Genomic DNA, 11,962 nt, shown 5'->3' with positions numbered 1-11,962 from the left:
TGAGCCAAAGGCAGATGCTTAATGACTGAGCCACCCAGGCATCTGTCTGCTTTGGTCTTTGAGCCCTAACCTATAATTTATGGATTTATTTGAACAAAAAACATAAAAATTGGCCTATATTATCTAATTCAAGATTATTTTACTTTAATTTTTTATGGATTTATTTGAACAAAAAAACAAATAAAAATTGGCCTATATTATCTAATTCAAGATTTTTTTACTTTAATTTTTTTTTTTAAGATTTATCTCTAGGGGCGCCTGGGTGGCTCAGCGGGTTAAAGCCTCTGTCTTCAGCTCAGGTCATGATCCCGGGGTCCTGGGATCGAGCCCCGCATTGGGCTCTCTGCTTGGCTGGGAGCCTGCTTCCTCCTCTCTCTCTCTCTGCCTACTTATAATCTCTATCTGTCAAATAAATAAATCTTTAAAAAAAAAAAAAGATTTATCTCTATGTTAGAGAGAAATACAGGGGAAGAGGGGGAGAGGGAGAGAGTCTTTGAGCAGACCCCCTGCTGAGCTCAAGGCCTAACACAGGGCTCCATCCCAGAACCCACAGATCATGACCTGAGCCAAAAGCAAGAGTTGGACACCTACCAACTGAGCCACCCAGGCACCCCATAATTCCAGATTATTTTGAAGAACCACTAAGCTATCTTCCGGAATGATAATGTTTACATATGATATATGACAGAAATCCCCTGGCCTTTGTTCCCTTTGAGTTGTATTGTTGGATCATTGGGCATATCCTGTTGATTGTCCATGCCTTGGGTTAAATTCTATTCTAATACACAAAGTCGTGCTTTTTAACAGGAAGCGATTATGAATCACTGTCTTCAGCCAAAAGAAAAAAAATGCATCATTAAGTTATTTAGCCTTTAGGAGAGCCATGGTTAGAAGGCATATCTTTAAGTGACTAAATATATCCTTTGTTTAGCATAAAAAATTTAGGGCAGGCAACATTCAGATAAAAGGATAATTAAGAAACACTCTTGGTTGCTGAGTTGTTTTGTCATGAAATTAGGCACCTAGATTATTATAACCCAGGAAAGAGAAATTTATTTACCACTAAATCACATTTATTCGCCATTAAAAAATCATTTGCATTTTAAAGTTATATAAAAAAATAAAAAACAAAAAACCTGGTGATCTTTCCATAGATTATGTAACTTAATTCTGAATCAGGTTCTCCAGATGAGACCATAAATCAGTCCTAGATGCCAAGGGAAGGTAGAGAGAGGAGATGAAGTGAAGATCTCCAAAGACTAAGTTACTGAATTTTAAACTAATCTCCAAATCACCTTTTACCGCAGTAAAAGGAAATATTTTGTTGTGCTCAACACAAAATGGCACTGCAAAAATAGTTAACCAGCTCAGGCTCCATGTCTCTGTGGGATCGCCAACAAAAAAGCTCCTATTACCTGAGTCAGGTTTTGAACAGAGCAGGTCAGGCAATGAGGACTACTCTCCATGTGTCTTTGACACCAAATAGTGTCCGGACAGTGGTGGTCACAAAAAGAAAGAAAAGAAGAAAACTCAGAAGAAAGGAAGGTAAGTAAGAAAGAAAGGAAGGAGGGAGGATGCTTCTTTTTTTTTTATTTTTTTTTTAAGATTTTATTATTTATTTGACAGAGAGAGATCACAAGTAGGCAGAGAGGCAGGCAGAGAGAGAGAGAGGGAAGCAGGCTCCCTGCCGAGCAGAGAGCCCGATGCGGGACTCGATCCCAGGACCCTGAGATCATGACCTGAGCCGAAGGCAGCGGCTTAAACCACTGAGCCACCCAGGCGCCCCTCTTCTTTTTTTTTAAAAAAAGATTTATTTATTTATTTGACAGAGATCACAAGTAGGCAGAGGCAGGTGGGGGGGGGAGAAGACTCCCTGCTGAGCAGACAGCCTGATGTGGGGCTTGAACCCAGGACCCTGGCATCATGACCTGAGCCAAAGGCAGAGGCTTTAACCCACTGAGCCACCAGGTGCCCCACTTGATCTATATATACTTAGATTATAACTTCTTCCCTCCTGAATAAGAAAAGCAAGTGACTAGGCCAACGAAGCTGGGAATTCCGTTACTTTTATAAAAATTGTCACTTTATGATTTCTATAAACAAAACTAAGTCCTTTCATATCATTTGTTAGAAACGTCCTGACAGCTGATCTGTTAAATTCCTCGTTACACATCTTGGCCCTTTTTTTGTAGCCCACGTTCTTTGACTTGGATCGGTCATTCGACTCTTAGGATTCCTCCTAGATGCAATGCCAGACTCTTTTGTTTGATCAAATTGTGAGGAGTTAATGACTTCACCAAACTGTATTTTTGACCCACGCTTCCCAGAGCACACAGACTTTTTAAATGAATAATATTTTCATACTTGGAGAAAAATACAATAGAGATTTAAAAATATTTGCGTTCTTCCCTGGTCGTCCTCGCTGAAAGCTCTTTTCATCCTCCACAGCGGTATGAAAGGCAATAAGCTAGTATAAATCACCTGCCTGACTGAACTTAACCTTCACACACTTGGATGGACTATAGGCGATGGCCTTACACTTCCACCAACGGGGCTAGTGAATAATGACCCAGTTCAGGAGAGCCCCATGCTTTGCAAACCCTGCTGAGGGACCTTGACTAAGCCTTTCTTTTTGGTTCCAGGTTCTCTCTCTCTCAAGTAGAGAAAGTAAAATTCCAGGACTTTTTGGAGAAAGAAGCAGAGAGGTGAACGGGCAGAAGCACAGAACGTCTGTGGAGGCCATTAGAGACAGGAAGTTAAAGATCAAAAGGGGTTGCCTGCTGGCAAGCTGGAGTCAGGCAGAATCCTGGGGTTCCAGAACATTTTTTCCCAGCATTGGATGGGATACAGGAAAGGCTGTTGAAAAGATAAAGTTCTATAGTCAAGGTAAATGTAAGTTCTAATGGTGACTTATTGTTCAAGTGAAATATAAATTATGAACTCAGCGAGGATAATATTGTTTTTCAAAATAGAGTTATCCATCTTGATTTAAAATAGGAAAAAAAAACAAGTCATCATGGCAGTATTGGTTAAAAACAGGGTTTCGGGTGCCTGGGCGGCATAGTTGGTTAAGTGAGACTCTTGCTGTGGGCTCAAGTCATGATCTCTGAGTCGTGAGAGGGAGCCCCCCCTTGGGGCTCAGCGGTCAGCGGTGGAGTCTGCTTGGGATTTTCTCTCTCTGCCTCTCCCCCCACTCATGCTCACTCTCTAATAAATCTTTTTAAAAATAAAAAAATAAAAATAGGGTTTCTCAAGCAGCGCTACGGATATTTGGGGCCAGATACATCTTCATTGGAGGTTCTGTGCATTGTAGCATGCTTAGCAGTGTCCCTAGCTTCTACCCACTGTGGGCAGATAGCAGCCCCCCTCAGTCATGGCAATAAGAAATGTCTCCATACATTGGAAGATGTCCCCTGGAAGGCATAATTGCCCCTGGTTGAAACCGCTGATTTTGATTTGGGTTTAAAAATAAAGATAAGGTTGGGGTGCCTGGGTGGCTCAGTGGGTTAAGCCTCTGCCTTTGGCTCAGGTCATGATCTCAGGGTCCTAGGATGGAGCCCCGTGTGGGGCTCTCTGCTCAGCAGGGAGCCTGCTTCCCAACTGTCTGTGCCTGACTCTCTGCCTACTTGTGATATCTCTGTCAAATAAATAAATACAATCTTTTTTTTTTTTAAAGATAAAGATAAGGTTTGTGATATTTTAAAAAACACCTATAGTTTTTGCGTGAAAACTCTCCAGTCCAAATTTTTGAAGCTTTGGCTGAGTTCATAAAGGACATCTAAAGCTTCTCCTTTGAGAGCTATCACTTTAAGAGAGCCTTCCAAACATCTGGGAGTGTGGTCATGACCTGAGGCTGGAAAGTTCCAAGAAGAAGGCTGTTCCTTGGGGCCAGGGATTATTATTTCCTGCCTATCTTACCTACCTGCTTCTGGTCTAGAGCTAACACCCTGTATGCTCTCAGTAACTGCTACATGGGCGTGTGGATGGATGGATGGATGGAAAAGTAAAATAAGAGAAAAACTGAGCTAGGGAGATATGGATTTATCTTCTTTGGTTTTCTCTAAGTATATACCAGGTCTCCTTTACGTACACTAGGGTACTGCAAAGGGCATCTTAGTGATGAAGAAAAGAAACTAAATGTGTTTGACTCTACAAGAAATCCAACCTAGCTTTCCAAGGGGAGGACCAGAAACCCACGGTGATACTTTGGGTCTCTCATCCATTCTGCAATAAATAATGCTGGTAGGTTGAGAATTAAATCAGTCCTGCCCTGATCTGGGGAAGCAATGCACATCAGTAGGCACATGATACATCCATGTGTGAGACCCTCTAAGACCTGCGTTATCTGTTCCTTCCTTCTACCCTTTTGGGGACAAACAGCTGTAAAGTGGGTCAGCAGCAGGTCTAATAAAGATGCGAGCTTCTCAGGGAAAGCTCTCAGCTCAAGCTACACTTGACGTTCCAGGGCTGCCTGAGGTCTATGAATGCAAATTCCTTTTCCACAGCAGTAATTTAATATGCCATCTTCTGTTGTGGCTGGCCAAGTTTGCCTAAATTACCCCTTCTGTGACGCTGAAACTTGACCTTGTACATTTGTTTTTGGAAAATTCTTTTTGTAGTCTGAAATCAGTTGGTTTCTAGTTTGAAGATACTGCCTTTATATTATATAAATATACAAACTTTTGACAAAATAACCTCAGTCTCAGTGGGCTCCAACTTTTCTAAAAGAACAAAGTTGAGGCCTGTAGGAGGCTGGGGATGGACAGTTCTTAATGTTTCAATTTTGTGGAAGATGTTTTTACTGCTACAGAAGTAAGCAGAATATCCCTGCTGGTCCCAATTACCATGGCCCCTTCATTACTGGATCCTGCCAGGACCCCATCTCTGCATTGGGGAAAATGGCTTGTTCACAAAGCCATTCACAGCAGGACAATTTGGCTCCCATAGATAGATGTACCATAGGGATCTTCTGCTTCCTGGAAATCACTCTATAACTCAGGGAAGAGATTGCTCTGGACTTTTAAATGGCACCCTGTGTTCAGCAGGGCAAAAAAGGACGAGGAGCCAATCACCCCTTTTAAGAATCAAAATTGAGCACCAAGGCAAAAATGGCAAAAAAAAAAAAAAATGAAGAAAGCTTTAGAGCATTGAGAATGTAAAGAAAAATAACTTAAACATCTAATAGTCTTGCCTTCCACTTCTGTGCAGAGACCCAGGGCTTTGTGACCCCACTGTGCCTCAAATTCTCTTGATACATGGTGCCCCAAAGCTCAAGATGAGTAGGACCAGAAGGAAATCAGTCCCTGATCCTCAAAGATTGAAAACCCAGATGTGGAGTGGGAGGGAAATAAGAAATGTTCAGAAATAACAGCAAAAGGCAGAATATGATGGCATGAATGTCCAGATGGCTCTACGGTCTGGTAGAATGAGAAAACACTCATTTTGTGAGGGATGAAGAAAGACTTCATGGCCTTTGAAATGGGTCTTGAAGAATGTATTGAATTTGCACAAGAAGACATGAATGTGTGCGTAGGGGAGGAAGGACTGTATTTCATGTGACACAGGAAACGAGCTCTGTACAACTGTGGAAAAGTGCTCAGGAATGGGAAAGAGAACAGGAAGAAGTCCGTTTCATACTTGGAGGTCACATCATTCAAGGTTCATTCAGAAGAGTAGTTAACTAATATAAAATTCTGAACTAAGTAAGTGGAAAGGCAGTGCTGTGCTGAGCCATACTGACACCTGAGGCAAGTGGAAAAATTGTGCATCCCTGTATCCTATTTTATGTACTCTTTAAATAACAAATTCTTCTAGAACATTAAAGTAGTTGAAAAATACATTGAAAAATCAAAAGTAGATGTATTAAAATTCATAATGTTGTTTTAAAGTTAAATATTTAGGGGTGCCTGGGTGTCTCAGTCCTTAAGTGTCTGCCTTCGGCTCTGGTCATGATCCCAGCATCCTGGGATCAAGCCCCACATCAGGCTCCCTGCTCAGCGGGAAGTCTGCTTCTTCCTCTCCCACTCCCCCTGTTTGTGTTCCCTCTCTCATGATCTCTCTCTGTCAAATAAATAAATAAAATCTTCATTTAAATTTAAATATTTAATTACACCAAAAGCTAATTTCTACAATTTTACATTAGCTTAAGCTAATTCAGAATTATTCAAGGTCATCCCTTGGACAGGAGAAATGGCCAAATGTGATGATTATTACAGTTGAAAATGAAATAAGCAGAGAAGTAAATTTGAAAATGCTATTGATGAGTTTGTTTCTATTAAATAAGCCAGTGGAACAGTTTTCTTTTTGCCTCAGGCTATAATGTACCGCCCCATAGCACCGGTCTATAGAGTTTTGATATTTTCTTCATCGTGGTTTTTTTTTGCATTTAATATTTATTTTTAAAAATATTGCATTAGAAAATAATTTATCTGGATTTCTAAGTATTTTGGTGATCCCTTGAATTTTGTATATCTAAGGCAAACACTGCACTGACCTCACCCTAGTCCCTGCCCTGTGAAAAGGTCAACTGAGAATCCTAAGGAATTACAGCCAAAGTGAAGACGCTGGCTCACAGGGGCAGACAGCCAGAAGGAAGCACCAGAAAACATAGAAGGGACAGTCCCTTTTTTCTTCCTCTCACACAGCAATCTCCCTCTATCGCCCCCTATAGGTCAAGTCTAACAAGGAGCTTGGCAGCATAGTAGAAAAGCTGGTTTTTAAGTCCTGACCCCAGCATCACAAAACCAACTGTAGAAGAGTGAGTTTGGGGGTTACCTGGGTGGCTCAGTCAGTTAAGGGTCCAACTCTTGATTTCTGTTCAGGTCATGATTTTAGAGTCGTGGGATTGAGCCCTGCGTCTGGCTCCGGGCTTAGCAGAAAGTCTGCTGGAAAATCTCTCCCTCTCTCTCTGCCCCTCCCTCCCCCTTTAAAATAATAAATAAATAACCAGCAAATAGGTGATTTCTCCTGAGTTAGATATTGAAGGACAAGTGGGATAATAATAATAATTTTTCAAGCATCGCACTAAGCTCTTTACAATGCCACACAGTTAATACATCAAAGTGTCCTGAATCCAAACCTACTTCAGTCTCACCGCAGTGCCCATGCTCTCAACTGCTACGCCATGGATGAAGAAGGAGAGGACATTCTAGGCAAAGGAGAACAGAACAGACCAAGACAAAGAGTCGAAAACTAACAAGGTATGTGATGGAAACAAGCAGTCTGGTGTTATCGTAAGTAATGTTATAGAACATCTATTATGTGCCAGACCCTTTACTGAGGGTTTTATAACAATTATTTCACTTTTTATTTTAAGTGCTTTTTTATTTTCCACTTTACAGATGGGAATATATTCTAGGTTATAGAATATATTAATTAATGTTACTCAAGCATTAATTAAAGGGGCACTCAGTGCACCCATGAAATAAACAGAACGCAAGTACAGACACTTAGATACCAGAGCCCTTGCTCTTGGTCGCAAGCCATACTGCCTCCCACAGAACAGAAAATAAACATGAGTCCAGAGATATGTAAGAGCCGGGTCATGGAGGCCATCTTGAGGTTCATGGAGTTCATTCTCTGAATGAAGAGAGACTGCTAAAACATTTTCTGTTTTAAAGATTATTTATTTATTTATTTATTTGAGAGCAAGAGAATGAGAGAGAGCATGAGATGGGGGAGGGTCAGAGGGAGAAGCAGACTCCCTGCTGAGCAGCGAGCCAGATGCAGGACTCAATCCCAGGACTCCAGGATCATAACCTGAGCTGAAGGCAGTCACTTAACCAACTGAGCCACCCAGGCACCCCTGCTAAAGCATTTTAAATCACATCCACTTTTTTGTGCTTCTTTTGTTTGTTTCAGTAAGTTCCACACCCAGCATGGAGTCCAATGTGGGGCTTGAACTCATGACCCTGAGATCAAGACCTGAGCTGAGATCAAGAGGTAACACCAAGCAGCGGAGCCACCCAGGCACCCCAAACAGCATCAGTTTTATATTTGGGATGGATCACTGGATTGAGCCCAGTTGGAGGATGGATTTAAAATACAGACACAGGATGCCTGGGTGGCTCAGTGGGTTAAAGCCTCTGCCTTCGGCTCAGGTCATGGTCTCAGGGTCCTGGGATCAAGCCCCGCATCGGGCTCTCTGTTCAGTGGGGAGCCTGCTTCCTCCTCTCTCTCTGCCTGCCTCTCTGCCTACTTGTGATCTCCGTCTGTCAAATAAATAAATAAAATCTTAAGGGGAAAAAAAAAGAAGTTATTACAATGATTTTTTGAAGAATGCGTGGAGTTTCGATAGTAAAAGTTGAGAATAGGGAACATAGAGGCTAGAGATACTTATGACACTAATGATTACATATAGATAATGAATAACAGGGAAGATTAATGAACTAGGAGACTTTTTTTGGATGCCACATACATGAACATGCCATCCATTGCTAGAAATACTAGAAAAGGACCATCTAGTACAGTAGAATAGTTACTTTCGACATTTGAGTTTTCTGGAACTTTGAGCAGATGTGGAAGTAAAAGGTAAGCCAAGTCCATATTTTCTTGGCTACTCAATGCCAGCTAAGGAATTTTAACTCAATTTTATTGAAAACGAAGACCTCAATTTTTTCTTTCCTTAATAAAATGTTATGACCACAACTGCACTAAAAGAACTCCAGACTTGCTCCTCCTTTGGTAGAAACTCATGTGGTAACTCCGGTCTCCAAAACACGTTCCCTAAAAGAAATGTATCCAATCTTAAATATGTTTCAACACATATCTACTGAGCTAGTGAGTACCAAGCCATTAAGAACTGGATTAGTACTGTGCGGTATCTGATATTTTACCTGACTTTCCAGGCAATGTGTTACCCTACAACAATATCATAGGTGCCGGCAAAAGCCACAAGACTCTGAGTCAGAGACAAGGATTCTATTATTTATAGGAATAGCAATAGCCAGAGTCCGCATTTGTGCGGGTGTCCTGACACCCAGTCCCCACAGGACAAGGTGAAGAGAGACAGAAAATGCCTATATAAGCAATGCAGTGTGCTAAAGGAGAAGAACCCCAAACAAAAGGAACCCATCTATTTTGCAATAAGCATTTAGCCAACTTGTTCCTTTGCTCTAGAGAGAGCTATTTGTTTTATCTTCCCCGGCTAAGCAAACCTTCCCTTTGTTCTGGAGGGAGACACTATCTCTAGCTTCCAAGATAAATATTCTTAAAAAGATAGCCTGGAGAAAAGGCAGTTCTGATCACAAGACATGTATCCCTGTGAGATCTATGACGATGAATCTTTCAACAGCTAAATGTTTTTTTTTTTTCAGTTTTCAAGTGACTATATGGAACTCTAGGCATTGGCTTGGCAAGTGTATGCCACAAAGGTTTCGAAAGCATAAAATATAAGGAGACGAAGTTAAGGTGGCTGGACAGATAGAATGAGTCGTAACAGCTAACACAAACAAACTAGCTAGATCAAACTCACTGGGAAATGGAGAGGCATCCACAAATACAGATTCCAGAAAACCAACTTCATAGTGAGGAACAGGAGGCCAAGAACGGGCTACAAAACAGATGCCACTCATCTCCAGAAGAAAGAACAAAAGAATTTGAGGGGGGTTCCCTTCTCTTGCTTGCTGGGCTGACATTTGCAATTCTGTCTGCGGCAGAAGAATATACCAGAAATTGGCGACCAGTAATTCATATCCTGGCTGCAAAGATAGTACAGTAAGGAGCCAGGGATTAGAACAGGTTTTAATGAGAGTTAATAATCCCATCTTGTGTTCACACTTGACTGTCTGAAAGAGTTTTTACGGATGTCATTTTACATGCTTTCAATCAGGCAGAGATTGACTTAATAAGAGAATACAAGAGGAAGCTGAGAGTGAAAAGAAGTCCCTCCCTCCCCCTTCCCCCACTTAGAAAGCCACAAACTTGTACTGGAAATGATGTTGCTAGGCAACCTCCAACTTCTATAGGCTTTGGGACTAGATGTTCTTGCTCTCTAGTAGAAAGAAATATCAGACTGAAGGCACAGGACACAGAAGAATGATTTGCTTGTTGATGGTGGTGAACTTGGCTACACCACGAGGGTCATTGATCATTGGGTTAACTCCAAGGAAGATCATGGATCTAAGGCAGGCCTCACACAAATCAAATTTTGGAGATTTTTTTTAAAGCTTATCTACACAACTGTAAAATTTATTTTGCCTTTCAGAAATTATCAACCAGTCAAACGTAATTACACACAGCCTCTGGAGAATCTCGTGTGGCAGTGCTGAAGTGGTATAGGACAAAAGAGTTCAGATCCCTTTCATGCTGCCCATGTTTTTTTATTACTGAAGAGAAGAACAGGGAGAGAGAGAAAACAAAAGGTCACAGCTCTCTGGGCCATCCATGCATTATTTAAGAAAATAAGAAGAGTGACTATTAAAACAACTCAAAATTCCTTCCACAAATTAGCCCAGCTACATAATTTTTTTCTCCAGTAATATTCACCAGCATATGTGCCATCAAGGAAGAAGGGGATGTTTTTCTAGGGCTGTTGATTTACTAAATTAGCTATACTGGATAGAGAGAGGGACAAGTCATTTGGGTGTAGATTCTAAGGAAGGATTATAATGATGAATGCAAACATCTAAATTGGGTAAGGAGGAAAATAAAACCAGAAAATATTAAAGAGAGAGAACAGAGGCAGTGAATTGAAGCTCCTTATAGTATACAGCAAATTGGTCTCAATACTTTGCATCTCCTTCTATCAAGAGGTGGAATTAAAAAAAAAAAGAGGTGGAATTTATTTTCTCACTCTTTAGACCTGTGCTAGTGTTATGTCTTGCTTTGATCCGTTGAGAATGGCAGAAGGGATGTATAAATGAGTCCCAAGCCTGAACCTCAAGAGCCTTAAATGCTTCTTCTGTTGTTGCTTTTGGAATTCTTCAAATTGCACATGAACAAACCCAAGCTGGCCTGTTTCTGGAGCAGAGAACACAAGGAGAGAGACTTCAGTCATCCCAGTAGTCCCAGCCATCCAGTTGAGCCCATCCCCAACCCACCAGCTCTAGGAACCCCAACTGCTGACCACAGATGTTTGAGAAACCATGGCCAAGAGATCAGCTGAGCCTGGCCGAGAATTGAAGAACTTCTCAGCTGAGTCCAGCCCAAGTTGTCAATATAGAGAATCTTGAGCTGAATAAATGGGTTCTTGTTTTAATCTGCTAAGTTTTAAAATAGTTGGTTATGTAGCAAAAGCTAACTTTTACAACGTAATGAGAGAAAAGAATTATGTCTATGAGATATTTTAAACAAGCGAGCTGTAAAGGTAGGGAGTTGTAGTCGGAGCATAGGATGTTCAAACTCGTAATGCTCACAGTAATGTTTCTGAAGCCAGGGTCCAGATGGTGACCATTCTTAGCCATGTGGCTAAGAAACGAGAGATGAAAGTGTCTTTCAAAGAGGAAAGTTGACATTACCGAGAATGATTACAAGAGTGGGATTAGAGAAGTGATGGTGTTGAGTGCAAAAAAAAAAAAAAAAAAAAACAACAAACAGCCAAAGTGAGAGCTAAGCGGGTTTGGATGGTAGGAAAGCCAGATGCCATAGCCGTTACGGGGCTGGTGTGTTATTAATGGGCAGAGGAGTACTGGTGTGAGGTGGGCACTGGAAAGTGAGAAGATCCTGACTCAGCCCTTGGCCTGAGGTATGGGATGGGAATGAATAAATATCTTGTACTTGGGAGGGGTGGGGATAAAGTAATTTCCTCAGAAGCCACAGTCTATGTTGAGGAGAGGAAACAGAGGGCATGAAGTAGATGAGAATGAGGTGAAGGAGATGAGAAAGGAAAGAATATGGAGGTGGGAAGAGATTGAGAACATGCCCACGGGGATGGCATTTCCAAGGACCTCATAAAGAGGTTGCGGGAGTTGTACCTCGTGGCAAGGGGGTGGCACAATGAACAAAGCAGAGTAGGGGGAGATCT

The sequence above is a fragment of the Meles meles genome, chromosome 4, assembly GCF_922984935.1.
Source record: "Meles meles chromosome 4, mMelMel3.1 paternal haplotype, whole genome shotgun sequence".
Lineage (NCBI taxonomy): Eukaryota > Metazoa > Chordata > Mammalia > Carnivora > Mustelidae > Meles > Meles meles.
This window is presented reverse-complemented; position numbering follows the sequence as displayed.